The sequence below is a fragment of the Oxyura jamaicensis genome, chromosome 1 (genome assembly GCF_011077185.1).
Source record: "Oxyura jamaicensis isolate SHBP4307 breed ruddy duck chromosome 1, BPBGC_Ojam_1.0, whole genome shotgun sequence".
Taxonomy (NCBI): Eukaryota; Metazoa; Chordata; class Aves; order Anseriformes; family Anatidae; genus Oxyura; species Oxyura jamaicensis.
This window is the reverse complement of record NC_048893.1, coordinates 99,387,362-99,404,926: the sequence shown is the minus strand read 5'-3', so window position 1 is coordinate 99,404,926 and position 17,565 is coordinate 99,387,362. Positions and strand designations below refer to the sequence as shown.

General features: G+C 35.0%; 1 protein-coding gene and 1 long non-coding RNA gene across 2 annotated transcripts in view; both read right to left on the bottom strand.

Moving 5' to 3' along the window:
* ROBO1 (roundabout guidance receptor 1) overlaps window positions 1-17,565 on the bottom strand; it is a 645,922-nt gene that overhangs the window by 377,713 nt on the left and 250,644 nt on the right. The gene's annotated exons all lie outside the window — the stretch shown is intronic.
* LOC118160565 overlaps window positions 6,855-17,565 on the bottom strand; it is a 56,741-nt gene continuing 46,030 nt past the window's right edge. The window contains exons 2-3 of the long non-coding RNA XR_004747572.1: window positions 9,277-9,446; window positions 6,855-8,457 (exon numbers count right to left, since the gene is read on the bottom strand). This is a non-coding gene — a long non-coding RNA (uncharacterized LOC118160565). The remainder of the gene's footprint in view (window positions 8,458-9,276; window positions 9,447-17,565) is intronic.

The window sequence follows — 17,565 nt, the reverse complement described above, 5'->3', positions numbered from 1 at the left end:
CAAAGAGCATCACTGTAATTCTGCATCGTGGAATTTTAGATTCCTGGATTCAGTTTCTTTCCTTTATAGCCAGGAAAACAAAAACAAAAACAAAAACAACAACAAAAAAAAACTCCTTCAAATATTTCATAATCATAGAATATCCTGAGTTGGAAGGGACCCATAATGTTTAAATGTAACACTGATTACCGATAGCATTTTATGCTCTGTGAAAGAACTAGAATATAAAAGAACCTTGTGTCAACTTATTTTTTCAGAAAATTTAAAAGTTGTATACTGAATACTTCTAGAAACTTTTATTCATAACTTTTATTTCAAAATAGATGTTTTGCAAATAGAAAGGAAATGAATAATACACTGTTCATATGAATAAGAGTTCTAAAATATAATCTAGAATTAGAAGGCAGAGAAAGGGTAAATGGTCAATATCAGAAACAGCAAAATCAAAACACAGGAGGCATGAGAAAATAATGTTGTTAGAAGAACTACTTGAAAAGCACATATGTTCAATGAGGAAGCTAGGGAGGGCAGTGCATGAAGTTTTTTTTTTTTTTTTTTTTTTTTTGGTTGTTTTTTTTCCCCCCTAGAAACTGAATACAGGAGAAACTGACTCTAATTTTAGTGCTTTGTATTTACTGAACAGCTGCAGCACTCCGAGAACCCGGGACCATGGCTGTAACATACAGAAATGCAATAGTCCAAAGAGCAGTTGCTGTGATGTTAACATCTGAGAAGTTATGAATTCTGTGCAGAACTTGAAATATCCACACAGAACGTGAAATAAAGCTGTATCACAGATAAACTGCATTTAACTATTTTAAGTCACAACAGCCACAATATCCATGATATCCTAATGCATAATACTAACAATGTGCTGATGTGTTTCTACAATGTGCCTTTTTTAATTTTTATTTTATTTCTATTTAATTTTAATTTTTTTCTCATTAGGAGATGGGTTTCTAATCACTGTCTGGGATCTTTGATTTAGAGGTATTTTTATGTGCTGACCTACTAGCAATTTTTTCACCTCTGTGGGAGGTGAAGGGAGAAAGATAGAGGATGGATTTATTTTGTTTAAAGTAAGACTTGTAGGAAAACACTTTGTGTTTGAAGAGATTTCCCATGGGAAAATATGTCTCAAGTTTAAAGTTTTGCTTTAAGAAATTAAGGATTTCACAATTTTGTACTGCATTTTTACCTCTTTTACAGTGAAAAATTTATCTTACTTTTTTTGATCATGCAGTGTATGTTTGCAGTTGAAATAGATGTATCTACATAAAAGTTCTGTCAAGCTGTTTTTATGACCAAGAGACATTCTGGAGAAAAAAAATAAAATACTATTGTGTCAGAGTAACACAAAAGTATACTATTACTACTACTGTCATGTAATGATACATAAAGAAATAAAACCTCACATATATAAAGTAAAATGGTATTTCAAAAAAAATATATAAAATGTTTTCAGTACCTTTTTATTCCTAGAATCTGCTTGCTCTATCATTTCCTTTTAGTGAAATATATAACTATTTTCTCTAATTCTGAGGGGAAATTAAAAAGACATTCAAGATACTGACAAATTTAGGATTCCTAACAGCTGTAAGTGCATTGAATGTTACTAAGTAAATTTTTTAGTTTGGGAATATGAAGCTGTATACTAAGAGGCTTACCAAGATCCTATCTGACTGCACTGCTTTAGGGAAAATAAATAAATAAATAAATAAATAAATAAAATTATATACGGTGATTTATCTTATCAGATTAGCAATTTATCAGTTAGGACCTCATCAATAAGTAACTAACTCAGAAGTAATACATGCCAATTTAGTAACTCTCCAGAAAAGTTTACATAAAAAAAGCTTTTGACTTCTATCATTAATTTATTCTTTATATGGATTTTACTTTAAACTGAACGTATCAGAGGAAGGGCCAAATCTACTCTTGAATGCTAATAGAGGGATTACACCCACATCTAGTTTATGACAGGCACTGCATCCTTGAACATGTATCCAGAAGGTGTCCCTGCTGCTGTTGCTGCATCCATGTGCCAAAGAGCTAACTGGTGAGCTAGACAAGGCCTCTGCCACACCAGCAATTTGCATCACCAGCCTAAAACTCTCTGAAAACCAACTGAGAGCAGCCCTGCTCCTAAGATGGGCTGTACCTTGCGCTGTGAGTTCCAGAACACAAGGCCTGTCCAGGTCCCTGATTTTAAGACTCACTATATCACTCCTCTAAGCTTGTCAGTTATTCTGAAAACAGCTTGGACATCCAAGACATCTTAACGTAGAAGCAATGAAGTAATTTCCTTATTATAATTAAAACATCAAAAATTGACAAGTCTACAGAATAGCACATACAGATATGAAAATGTTCCTTATAACTGCCTATATTTCAGCTCATTTTCTTTCTCACTTTATCTAACAAACTGCGCTCTGCGTTCAGCAAGCAAAGGCTCACAGCTGGCATCCAGATCTCAGCCAAACCTTCATCTGAAGGACATCTTCCACGGGAGGATCTCTCATTGGGATACATATAATCTTTTACGTTCAAATTCTTCCCCGGAAGCTTCTCAAACCTTTTACCCACAAATCCTTCACAATTCATGGTTTCATCAGGTGAATTTTAACACTTTGCTGACAGGACTACTAACTATCTGTCTTGGCCTAATTTAAGAAACATAGATGCCCATTGGTAATGGCAAACTGGAACCAGCAAACCTGCAAATGATTACGCACAAGCTATAAAAATATTTCGCCATCTGTTGTGATATTGGTTTAACCTCTTTTTAAGGAGAAATCAATATCTCATACTAACATAAATGAGTATAACATGCTATATAGTCATGAACAAAAATACGTACAGGATTCCATTTCATTTCGTTTTGAACTTTAATGAATTAGTTAATTTACGGGAAATCATCTCTTAGAGAAACTTGCATTTTTAAGATTGTCATAATACCCTGAAATATTTTGTTTTAGAAAGATACAGTATTTGCTTTCTGTAGGATATACTTCTATCCACTGATAGCCTCAATGCAATTTTGGAGAGCATCAGATTTCACTGCATAATTCTTATTAAGTTTTTCAACTATAAAAGTTGCTAAAGAAAGAATCTATAGAAGGAACTGAGATGTTAAAAATCTCTCACTGTAATTTATAGTGCAGTTGACTACCCTGAATGCACAAAAAGCAACTAATAACTTCATACCATTTTGTAGAAAGAACAATTTAGGAAAGAAAATGCTTGGGGAATTCACTAGAGAATGAAGAATATCTTTGCCTTGTAGCTATGCTTAATGGAAGTATTATTTTTTTCCTCTTCTGAGGCTGTCAGCTTACCTTGCTGAGGTTTACAGATTCTCCCTTTAGAGACATTTGTATTTCATCCATTTCAGAAAATGAGCCAAAAGATGGATATGAAGAGGGTATCCTATCAACAGAATGTAAGGTGCTGAACAAAAGACTAAATCTGGCTGATACACAGAGTTGTTTTCTTTCCTTGTTTTGGTAAGATACAACCACTGCTCTTGCATGGACTTGGAAGAAAAGAGTAGATGAAAGTTAAGTAAAAAATGATATAGGAAATTTGATGGGACTGAAAAATAAGTAAATAAATAAAATCCAGTGGGTAAAAACAAAAAGGATATGGATACAAAAACAAAACAAAGCAAAAACAGTCTAAAAACAAAAATAAAGGTGAGAAAATATACAGTAAAGAGAACTATGGGAAAGGAGAGAAGTAAAGAACTACATACAGATGGGGAAAACAAAAAAGACATGGCAAAGTTTTCAAGATTACAAAAGTGAGTTTGGAACATAAATTTAATACTTGAAAGTGATTAGCTTAACATTTTGTTCAATGATACTCAAAGAGAAAAGGGTTCCAAGTAATTATATATCTTCTGAATATGAGACTTGAGCTACTCCGAAAATTTTATTCAAGGACAGAAATTATCTTGAGGAAAGGGAAGAGATTTTGAGAGAATAACAGCTTTAGACAACATGTACAGCTACAAAAAGGTTAAAATGGAAAAGAAGCTAAAAAAAGGATCAAAGAGACATTAAGATAAAGTCAGTGAGAATAAGGGACTTTTCAAGCTTTTACCCAAATGCAGAATGAAGAAAGGAAGGAGGAAATGAATACAAATCAGGGACTTTTTTGACAGAACAAAGTTGAGCATTAAAGGCAAATCTGTCATCTCAAACCCATGTGTTTGCACTCAATTTTGGTACTTCAGTCTTCAGACATGACATTGAAATAGAGAATTCTAAGAGAATTAAGAGAATCACTTAAGTCATCATGTTACAAGGACAAATTTATGTTTTAAATTATCTTAGTACATAGGACAGCATGTAATTGCTCAGCTTCAAAAATCAGCCCAAGACAGGAAGATGGCTCAGTCTCAGAACGCCTTCCTGTTTTCTGCTTGGTTCACAGGGCAAGGTACTACCAAGAGCTATTTAATGCAATAATTTATTTCAGTGTGTTTTGTTTTGTAGTAACACGAGTTCAGACAGCTTTAGCCTGCAATGGAGCAGCAATAATGCATTACTTACTGACCCCACTTGTCTTCACTAGTTTCCTGAGCACAACAAAACTAAGCAAGAAGTGCCAGCCATGGAAAGTCTACTTTCTCTAATATCTGCAGTGGACACTAAGGAAGGGAACACACAGACACACAGACACAGACACACAGACACACAGACACAGACACACACAGACACACACAGACACAGACACAGACACACACACACACACAGACACACACACACACACACACACACAAAATATCTGTGGAATTTGTTACTCCTCTACTTGCTGAAGGGAGGTGGCCTGGGCATAGATCAAAAGGTGGCTGTGGATAAAAAGGTGTAATGTAACCAGAAGGAGATGGGAGAAACTTCCAGGTCACTGGACATCTACTGCTGCTGCTTCTTTGGTGCCATCAGGTGCTGAAGGGCTGGAAAAGGGCCGTAGGAGCAGTGCAGAAGGTGGGGAGGAAGGACAGGCTCCAACTTAACCCTTCTCTCCACTCATCCTGCTGTTCCCCAAGACAGGTCTCGCCTGATCTACAACAGGCCCAAAGAAACTAAAACGGAACCCAGTGTTACTGACATTATAAATTACTCTGTAGTGTTCTATGGTATATGTCCACTCCTAATCCTTCATTTCCCATTCCCATCATGAAATATTCACAAAGACTTCTGGTCTGTGGTGTTTATGGTCTGGCACCCACAAAAGCTTACTTCCATCGGCCTTTGGAGATCATTTAACTTGGTTCTCAGGTCCCAGCCTGAAGCTATCTGCTCTAATAAATAAATACTCATCTGAATATAGACAATTTTCTTTTCTGTAAGTGTGTAATATTTTACATTTCTCAATAATGAGGAGTCTTCAAGAGATGGTTCCATCTCTAAATCTGGCAGTTAAGACAAAGAAATACAAAGGAAACAGACACAGAAAGATAAAAACACCTTCCCCCACCCCTGCCTAGGCAGCAGCAGGAGATAAATCTTGTGTCATAACCACCATCACAGTATTTATTTTCCTTCATCTTTTTGGATTCATATTTGTCAACCTTACAATTTTATTTTGCCCTCAACACAGCTCGACCTGGAAATACTTAAATTACTGTCTTGGTCTGTGGGCTGGCTATGGATCTCTGATTGTCTAGCCCTGTAGTTAATAAGAAGTATGAAAGAGTTTATTTTTAGAAAACAGATGCTGATATAGTTCACATAATAAATCTGCAAAGATGCTTTAAAGACATTCTTTAGGCTTAAGAGCTAAGTTTAATTTTCATTCAAGATAACCCTTTTAAGCAGCCGATTTTTGTTTAATTTTTAACAAAAGTCCATGTTCTATACTGATAAAATTTAGCAATGAAGGAGAAGCTGTACACCAAAGATCTCATACAGTAAGTCTTGAAAACATTTGCCAAAGTGCACACCTAATATTTCAAAATTTCAAGCCAAGCAAGATCCTGGTGTATAGGTATTTTATACCAGTAAAAACAACAAAACATTTATTTCAGTAATAATAATAAAAAAAAATGTAGTTCAGAAGGATATTTTGCCCATCTACATTAAAGACTATTTTTGAGGAAATAGACTAGAACCAGAGAATATATATATATATAAAAAAAGACGGGCAGAGGCAGCCTTAACAAGAAACAAATAGGAGAAACTGTGACCTGTAGAGGCAGTGGCAACTTCCAGCTTCCCTATTCTATGAAAGGCTTCCCTGTCTCCGAACAGTGATACAGGATCAATAAGGTCTGTAGAGTGACTGTACACAAAAGCAGTCTGTATACACATACCATGATTAGATAATCCACCATCAGCGCATCTGCCAACATGTCAGTCAGGTCTAAGAACTAATATAGCCGCGTAGGCAAACCTTTTATGTACAGTAAGACTTCAATCTTTTTGTTTTAAAAAACACACACACACACAACACAAAACAAAACAAAACAAAACAAACAAACAAACAAAAAACCACTCAGCCTGCATGATTTTGATAATCATTTCCATCTGTCTTAAAACTGCCTGGAACATACTGTCTCGCTTATCACAGCACATTTAGAATTAGTTAGAATCCTGCATCTGCAATTACATTTTCACCATATCTGAAACTAGAAAAAGAAAAATCTTGAGCAAAATCTTAGTTTAACCTTAGGAATATAAAAATTCCTTAATTTAATAATAATTAACCCACCACCTGAGTTTTGATCAATATTAATTTCTAGTGCTAATAAACCTTTACACTATGTCAAGGACAGGTGATAATATAGGTTTTTATAGTGAAAAATAAAAAATACAACCTTGATTTATTTATTTATTTATTTGTCACACAAGGCAATTATCAGACAATATTAAAGTTTATAAAGGCCTCTGTCTCAGACTCCACCAGCTAAAAACGGCGTAAAACTTTATAGTCAGCTATGGTTGATTTAAACACCACAGAAATTTTGAGTTTTTTCTCAATGAGCCACAAAGTACCACCTCATTTAATACATGTTATGTTGCATAGAGATTATTCCTTATGGACATTTGATAGAGACATATACCAAGCAGTTTCTCATTGAAAAACTATTTTGTAGACTCAGACCTCACAGATGAACAGCATTCTTAATTTTTGGACTAAATGTTTCTTTGGTATTTCACTCCATTAGATTAACTCAGGCATCTAAAGGGAATTCCTGACTATACTGAAGTGTCAAAATTCCCATTGATTTCAACCAGAACAGGGGCTCTCCCTAAGGAAATGAATATGACTGTCAGTAACCTTGGGAAAGCAGCCAGAAGTCTAGAGTCAATAGTTAATTTCAAAATATCCTAGTTTTGCTTCTAAAAAACTCTACCTACTCCACTTCTGAAACTTTTGGCCAGCATCAGTGAATTGAGTGTATGCTTTTAATGGGTCGGTGGTCTCATGATAACAGGTCACACAGATGAGAAGGCAATATATAAGGGATTGGCATTTTGAATGTTTGCTTTCACTATTTCCAGTCCTAGAAGGAATTTCTAAACCCAGATGTAGGTTATGCATAAATATTACTGCACAATTAACTTTAGCCGAGTAGTCCACTTTTTAAGTTAGATTCCATAGAAAATTAGTGAATTTTGACTTTGACAATTAAGCATTCTAATGGGACACCACATGCTCATCTGGGCAAACAATTAATCAGTGCAATTTTCAAACCTCTTCATCAATGACTGCAGCAATCACTCTTTATCAGTCAGCAATCTCCTGCTTTTAGCCATCAGCTATAGCTGTTTTAACCCACCACCATTATTGCCCGACATAAGATAATGTGTCATTTATAGATAGTTAAAAAGGCCAGTCAGAAAGGCCAGTCAGATGTTACCAAGCTTTCTGATCCCTGTCTTTGTCTTTTTGCTACAAAATGAAATCATCATCTGATTTTACTGAAATCTAATTTATACTTATGTTAATTATGCAGCCAACAAGCCTCAAGGGATGATGTGGGAAGCCAATGGTACATTCTTTACCATCATAAATATTGTATTACTTCAAATGCACTTTGGAAATTCCATTCTCAGCATTTCTTAATGATATTCAGAATTCCAGGACAGAACACACTCTTATCATCTGGTGTTAGAACAAGTTCTACTGCTTGAGTATTATTTTTCAATTACTGAAATATCAGGCTTTTCTTATACCTCAATAATCTAGTAAAAGATAATACTATTATGCTGGTGAAGTTTCTATTTAAATGCTTTTGATCAAAATTTTTTATAACAGTTGCAAAGCTTTTCCTGCAATATGAAAAAACATTCACAGTGTTAGCCCATAGAAGACAACAACAACAAAAAAACTAGCATAACTTCAGATGTGTCTTAAACTGTTTTCTTCTTAATATACTAAAACATTACTAGGTTTGTATATATCTTAAAACATGCACAAACTGTAGAGGAAGATTTTCTTTCATCCCTGTAAAAATAAAATAAAATCACAAAGTAATCCCCCTCTCGATATTTTTTCTTCCCCCCTTTTTTTTTTTTTTAAAATATTTTTTTAATATTAGAATCATGAGTTGGATACTAAAAAAATACATACCAAAATGAAATATGATAGAAGTGCAATATTTTCTTATATATATATGCATTTAACTATTTAGAAGTTTTTAAAGGGCCTCTATTCACATTTGCCTTTAGAACCTCACTTTCCTACTTACCAAGGCTCCTTTTTGAAGGATGTCACTGTGCTCCCTCCTAGAACTGCTGTGCTTCATAACTGCTAAAATACTTCACTGTTAACTGCTTGGTACTGACATTAAAAAACATACCCTGATACAAACACCTAATGTGCCTTCCCTTCCAGCCTTTTTCTGTACAGGTACAAATTGAACTTTCATAATTTGCTTTGAAGTAAGAACAGGTGCTTCAAAAGGAAAGAGGTGTGCAAATCATCCATCCCTAGCAGAATATAGAAATTATTTTATAGAGTATGGAAGTAATATATTACTTCTAACTCCAGAGTTCACATACCACTCCTTCTACAGCTATATAGCTGCTGGTTTTCCATCCTGTAAACATTAAAAACTCTGACCAAGAGCTGTGGCTTCCTTTTCAGTTTTTCAGGGATTGGTCAAGGGCTGGACTGGAACAGGGCTTGGACTTTACAGTTCCTCCGCACCCTGCATGGTTAACTCTCAGCTGCACACACATCTGATAAGCACAAAGCTTTTTTTTTGGGGGGGGGGGGGGTTAAAATGAATTTTCCAGTAAAATCAGCAATCAAAGGACATACCTATTTCTCCAGAACAGTGCAGAACAAGGTTATAATCCCAAATTCAAAGCTGCATTGAAGTGACAGTTTCTAGAAATCTTTAAGATACTGCCTCCCTGTCATAACTCAAGGTGCAAGTAGAAGTCATGTGTCCCAAAGCTGAGATGGAAAGCATGAATACAGAAGTATTGCTGAAATTAATTTATGATTTAAGATTTAAGTTCCAAACTGAATAAGTTCCCAAATATCCCTTTATCTGTCAAATCCTACTTCCACTCTACTTGTTAACAGCACATAAGAGGTCTTAACATAAACTTAGATGAAATACAGGTATGTTTGAAAACTGCTATTCCTCAGGTTTAATTTAAAGTCCATGTTTTAGGTCTAGAGATGCAACAGAAGATAAGTCATAAGAAAAGGAAAGTATAAAATGAAAACTGCAAATAGATTACACCAAAACAGAGGATTTTTTTCCCAAGTTCAATTCATTAACTGCAGACAGTCCTTGTTAATTAGCCATTTTTTCCCCTCCAGAAACATTTGCGATGAAGTAATTATTTTTTTGTTTGTTTGTTTTCAACGACTGTCATTTTTAATTCAAATGTAACAGATGATCAGAATAGACTTTCTAAAAGAAGCTTTTATTTCTGTAGTTAGACAGGAAAAAAACTTTATTGCAAATGCTTTCCCTATACTTTTGAATAGGGGTTACTTGTTCACAGACTTTTATTAATTATAATAGAACCATACTCAATAGCAATCAAGTTGAGACTTCTATGACACAGTCAAGAGTCCGCATAAAGAAGCAGAAAGTTTTTTCATCTTTGGCAATGAAAATAAACCTCATGAGAAATTTCTCAGAACTTATATGGTGATTGATCAGCAGACAAAAATATTATTGTCAGTCTAAGGATACTTAGTCCCTTAAATAGAAGATGGCTTCGCTTTTGGAAGGTTCTTGCACTATGTTCTTCCTTTAGTAGGAATACTTTTTTTTTTTTTTTTTTTTTTCCTCTCAGAAAAACCTAAACCAATTATTTTGAGGGCACTGTTACTCAAAAATGATCTACATACTACTGCCATCTTAAATATTCACAATCAAGGACAGTTTTTTTTTCAACATTCTTTTTTCTTTAATTTAGTATTTATTCTTTGTTAAGTATGTTTTTCTAAATCAGTATGATTTAGGTGTAATGGCTATTTTGGCAGGGAAAGCTGCAATGGATGAATCATCTGAGGTTTATTTGACAGGTTAGTTAGGTTGGAAGCCCTAGAAATGGCAGAGGAAAAACCAAATCTGACTTATACAGCTGAAAATGAGGAGTCATCAAGCATTGAGGAGATAGACACAACCTAGCAAGTGCTCACTGCTGTCTAGAATTTTCTGTCCTGCCTTTGCGTGTCACTGAGTCGGCTTAGTCCTTTAGTCTGTTACTAAAGCATACATTTATATGGGTGAGGGGGGAGCCTCCCAGTTAAGCTAACTCATTTTCAGCCTTACCTCTAGCTCCTCTCCTCCCTCCCAGCAAAAATGTCAAGCCAAGTACCAGATCCACAGTCTACATACCAAAATAATCTGTTCACACAGCAGCCATAATCGAAGTGCCTAAAAAAAGCAAGTGTTTACTTGAAGAAAACTCTCAAAGTTGCAATTCATCTAGGAGGTTTGACCATTTGACCAAAGGAGTAATTCTCCTGTTTTCTTTCTCAGCCTTTAAGCATGGTTCCCTGTGCACTTGGAGTGGTTTCATTGCTAGCAGGCTGATAACTCTGTCAACTGAGGGAGCCAGGGGCAGCCCTCCATGCATCTCCTATGCCTTGCCACAGAGCACACGTGCTTGGAGTGGGCTCTTGGTGGAGAGGGAAACCTGTGGGCTCCACTGGTTTGACTGGAGGTCAGACTCACATTGCAATACTTGTGGTAGCTCAAGCCTGTCCAGTCTCTGTGGAAACAAAGCTAAAAATGTTTCCATCATCCAGCTAGGTCTCATCAGCAAATGCAAGTCAGAAGACTCATCTACCATCAGAAATAACAACAGCCTAATGTCAGTTTTCCTGAAAGGAAAACTCAGCTTAAGTTTCCTGATGTAATAAGGAGGAATTTATGCCTACACATTCAGAGCTTGTATAAAATTAGCACTCATTAATGCTATACTTTTACATAATCCTTCGCAAATATTTAATACTTTGTAAGAATCGTACGACCATGGTCTGAGCTACTTAGCCAACAGAGAATAGCTGAGGCCACATACTAACGCTATCCATAGGGCTTCAGCATCTTTCCTGATTTGTGCTGATGTTGTACTTTTTATACAACATACCTCTTCCTTTATTATATATTGATCTCTACTCCTATTAACTATACAATTGCTTTCCTCTTTTTTATTTTCCTTTTTAAGGTATTTATGTCACATGAAACCACCTATCATAGCTGGAGGCAGTCTAATTCAACAAATTATATTCACCTCCTAATATATGAAGACATTGGTTTCAAACAGCATTCAGGTTATGAGGAACAAAAACTTTAGTGAAAAAAAATAAGTGTATACAGATTTGAATAGTTTCAAACCATGTTCTTTTTTGCTGTTTAAGAATTTCATTGAGATACTTAAAAACACAATGGTGAAGTTAGCCACAAATAAATACCAAGTATTTTTTAAACATTGAGCTTGATAGGAACTGGATCCACAAATATAGCCAATTTATTTGACTAAAGGAGTAATTTCTCACAAGGTTTCCTTCAATTACTTGCATGGTTGCCTGACAAAAACACTCCTTTGTGGTCTGGGCAATCCTCTCTTTGCACAGTATGAATTGTATACAAATGTAGCTCTTAACTATCCTAAAATCTGAGAAGCAGCAACCTACCCTAAGTGTCCTTCTACACCCCAACAGCTGTACTATGATCACAGAGAGAGAACCTAAGAGAATACAAAGCTTAAACCCATACAGACACCACACCACGATGACCCAAATTCTGCCATTAACATCACTCCTACATTGTGGTGAACATAATCTACCGTGATGTTTTTGAGAACATGTACATAACTTTGCATTTACATCACATCAAATCGTTGGACTGTAAGATTGTAAACACCTTACAAATGTAATGCTATAGGATTATCTTTATAAATCAGAAATTAAAAGTGATATGAGATGAGAAATTACAAAAAAAAAAAAAAAAAAAAAAAAAAAAAAAAACATTGTTCTGATACAAATTCCACCTTGTGAGCATTCTTTGAATGCAGAAAGGTAAGGAGAATGGTTTTCTGAAGTGAATTGGCCTATGAGGTAGCACATGAGGAGACAGGAATGAGGAGAAGGTATCAGTGAATGAACAATTCTTATCCAGCATGCTTTAGATTACTCCTGCCCCCTAATTCTGAAATCAGCCAGTGCTTCTCAATTGCAACACAACTGCAATTATTTAAAGCTTTCAACTTCAGACCCTCAGAATAAGCAATCTGTGTGTCTTTTACAAATTGAAGATGGGAACCTATATAAACATGGATAAATGCAAAAAATAGTATCTCAAGCCTAAACAAAATGCATTGTTTTACTGTCTGCTACATGGTAACATACATAAGTGATTATAGTTACCTTCAATGTCTCAAACCAAATCTGACTTGGTGTTAACACAAAGTATGTTCTTGAATATCTGTCACTGTCTTCTCTCTCCCACCTGAACCTGCACCAAACTGATGTCCTGAGGATAGGACAGTGCCTTACCTGTCTGGGTAAGCAGGTCTTCCCTCTTCCTTTCATCCAATGCATGCACACACATATTGCCATATCCCTTAAAAAGCCAGGCTTAGGTCCTGCTCCTCCAGATGCCAGAAGATTAACCTTGCCTCTGGACAACAGAAGTTAATGCTGTGCCCCTAATCAGGTTCATCGTAGTCTGACCTTTCAGTTTTCATCAAGTCTCAACTATCTGAGACATAACTGATCACTAAACTAGCTGTGGTCCCAAAATGCCTACCAATCCAAGCTTCATAGCATGAGACTCCTAATTCTACTCTAAATAAATATCCATTGTTTCCTAATGGATAATAAAAAAAATCCTAAAAAAAACGAATAAAAAAAATCTTGCAAGGAAAAAGTATAGCCTTTAAAAAAATGCTGAGTTGTCTGACTAGATGTATTTCATCAGCTATTTCTGTATTTTAAGAAATTACAAAGTCACCTGGACTAATTAAATACAGTTAATAATTTTGCAAAAACTTAATCTTGGGCATCTTATACTCAAGAAGGGAAGGTTTTTGAATGAAAACAGTATATTTCTTAATAAATCTGCTTTTGACAATAAATCATATCAAGTAATTTCTTCTGCCTGGGAATTTTCCTATTATAAATGTAACCTTAACAACTTGGTATTCTAGCAAATTTCTTAACTGCTACCTTCGAGGACACTACATCAAGTGAATGAAAACAGAGAGAGAAAAAATCTTTACTGACCAGAAATCTTGCTAGCCAAAGACTGAAACGGTTAAGACTCATTTCCATTTATATGGCTTTCCATATTGTTTTGCTATACAAAACAATTATTTGATACCAAGAAATAAATTTTAAAACAGCTGTTGCCATGTTTGGTGTCAGTTGAAAAAAAGTTCCAGAAGTGAAAAGAAAGAGGACATTTTATATAGTCATGGGGTTTCTTGTTCATATTTTTTTCCCTTCATAGTAGAGCCTAGCTTATTCTGAAACCCTACTTACTGTCAATCACAGGTGGAAAAAAAAGCAAGACTAGAGCCTGACTAGAGAACTGGTTCCTTAATACAGTTATTTGAAATACATACATACATACATATTTTAAAAAGTGTTTTCTGTTTTTCTTTTGTAACGCATAGGACCACCTATGTTCTTCTGATATCTCAAGTCTGACCAACCTACATTTGCAAAGTTTAAGGTTTAGACTATATTTGCTGTAAGTTCATCAGCTTTCTTACTAGCTGTGGTCAGGATTTCAAATCTTACTACTTTGATTTTGCTTTGGAGTTTAGACCGTATCACATATATACCTGGATTAAATCTGCAGTCGTTCTGTAAAGCCCTAATTTCATTTACTAATTACATTCCAGATGTAAATTCCACACAGATACTTACCAGTAATTGAAGATATTTAAAATAATTGTGTTAATGAATGCATCATGAAAATTTTTATCTCATAATTCTATTCTAGACTGTTCCCCCCAAAAAACTCAGGAGATAAAACCAATGATTGAATGTACATCAAAAACACTGTTTAATGTTTAGTATTTTAAAAGTATCCTAAGCTCACTGTACCAAAAAATAAATGAATTTAATTCAACAATATCTGTCCCTAATTATGTTAATAGAATATTACCAGAAAATGATTTGGTTCTATGGCTCTTAAGAGTCTGATTGTTAAATTCATAATGAACCAGGAGCTGTCTTTCATTCAGCAAAGGAAAAAGAAAAACAACAACAACAAAAAAAATATGTGCAGTTGAGGAGCCTAGTTTACTGTCACTAAATTTTATTCTCCTTTTCATTTGCAGTAATTGCAGTAAAATAGCAGCTCTTCAGGGACATATTAGGAAAAGAATAGTAATTAAGCTTAGGAAGGTATAATCTGTATAGAAATGAATTAGAACTGACTCAATCTAACATATTATAGATTCAAATGAAAACCTAGCTCTACCCTGTGAATAGCTTATTCAAAAACACTTCCAGATTTCTAGATGTCAGCTCTGTCACTTAGGGCACATTTATTATCCTCCTCAAAACGTGTAACCCTTCAATGTGAAGAATGGCATCACTGAGGAGTCAACACTTTCTCTTCCCTAAGGAGCTATGCCTGGGAATACAAGCAAAAATCCTAAAACCAGATAAATAGAGACTTACTTTTTGAATGAGCCTGCACAGATCAACACAATCACTTAAATCAATCACTACATATTTGTAGCAAACTGTACAGCCGTGCTCTGGTTTTTAAACCACTCCCAGCAGTAACAAAATCAACATCTCAAGGGGTAATAAAAGCTCATTTTCCAACAAGGATTTTTCAGTTGATGCAGTTTATTACAAATAAATAAATTCATTGTTTAATAATTCCCATCGTTTATTTCCAGCTAGGGAGCAAAAGGAGAAGGGAGGACAAACAATCCATAAACAATTGTTTTTTTAGATGGTGTGCTTGACAAGGTGCAGAACTGAAGTCTGTAACAGGCTTTATTTTATGGGACCATCTCACGATGCCCAAACAAATGGGACAAAAAGTCTGCGGACTAGTAGAACAAACATTATTCACTGATTTTTCAGAAAATGGCGCAGACATCAGTGAAAGGATACTGTCAAGTTCACTAGACTTCACATTCCTGTGAGGTTACAGCTGGTCTACTTTCAAGTTCACACAACACTGTTGCTTTCATCTCTCCCACCCCCTCACTCTAGTATTAAACCTTCCCTTAGTGAAGGGATTAGAAATACACAGCTTATTCTGTCAAGTCTAAACAATAAATCTATTGTTATAATAATTTTGGTCAATATTGGCACAGAAGAAAAAAAACTGTAAACTAGACCTCTTAGTTTTATTCACTACAAATTATAAAAACAGAAATTAAACAGAAATCAAACTAAAACACCATCCTCCCTATCCACTAAATCATCTGTGGCAACCTGTACAAATGGATGTATTTTGGAATGTTCCCAAAGTCAAACTGTTGAAGATAGCTTTAAAACAAGATGTGAATTAGCTTGCCATGCTCCACCCTTGACTTAACCCTCCAGGATATGGATGAAGATTTGCTAGACAAGCAGATGGAGACAGCGGCATGGTGTCAATGAGAACAAGGAAGTCATACAATTTCTTTCCACTAATTTTGGAAAGCACTGCTCTCTGTATAGAAAATATAAGAAACATGGCATATGAAGTGGTCTACTACCCCAGAATAAACTGAGTAATGATAATTGTATTACTGTTTCTTATGTTGTTGAAATTTTTTAATGATTATCATGTTATGTTGCATTTCTGAGCATCATTCAATATTTTCAACTTCTATCTTCCAATGACATATGAAAACTCTCTATATAACAACTTATAAAATGGTAAACAAAGAAGGTGAGAACAGCTTCTTCTAGAATACAGCCTGAAACTTAGAAAATGCATGAAAGTTGTACATGAAATGTATGCAGACAAGGAGGGATAGTATGGCTTGACTTTCAGATTAGAAATGCTGACTTTAATTACACTGGGAGCATTTGAAACAGAATTGTATAAATACAAGTAGATCTGTAATACTGTGCAATAACATTCTGGTCTATAGACACACACAGAGAACAGTTCACTGTCATGCTCTTAATGCTGATGGATAAGATACTGGCTCAGTTCCAGTCTGACACACATGGACATGCATTATAGAATGTCCTGGAAAATACACAGTTGGTTTTGAGCATGCAGGAAGAAAGCACCTTTTGTAGCACTCTAGATAACAAAAGCATTTTTAAATCTAATAAAACAAGGAGTCAGTAAAGTAGCCTTCCTTTTATTTATGAAACACTTGACAGTGCATGTCAAATGCTGGAGGTTATCACAAAATGATTCACTTACATAATTTATTTCATAGTGCAATACAAAAAGAGAAACATGTCCTAGCTGCTTATTGTGTGATAATATTTAATCATTACTCATGGCAGCTGTTTGTGTTGTATGGTTTTCAGTTTCTTGCTGACAGGTGTCCAAATCACAAAAACTATCCCCCCATGTAGTGGCAGCTGGCAACACTATCATCTCTGAGATACCAGAAGTGAAAAAAAGAAAAAAAGAAAAAAAAAAAAAAAAAAGCTTCCCACCCAAATGAGAGATAAGCTCATCAGGAAAAGGAAAAGAAATTTCAAAGAAAAGCTGTAGCTTTTCTGTGGTAACGTACAGAACATACAGAGAGGAATTTTATTTTCCAGGATGATTATTACAAACAGAAATAGCTCTCCATTTGGTTTGAAAACCAGACAGAATTTAGAGTGTTTTATTTTAAGGTATTTCAGAGATACAGTCTTTCTAAAATCATAAGCTGGATGTTGTGTCTGTGTGGGAAACTATTAATTGCTTGAAATGTTTGGTCAAAAAGCCAAAGCAACAATGGCATAGTTTTCTTTTAATTTAGTGAGTTTTCCATAACATTGCAGTGTTTATGTCAGGTAATCTTATCACTGTAAAATTCAGTGTAGTACACAGATCATATCACTCCTATGTATCTCAATTTGGTCATTGCATCGTTCCTGAATGTCTAGTAATAAGTGAGAAGAGTCAAAATATGACAGTTTTAATTTACAAGCTACTGTTAGGTC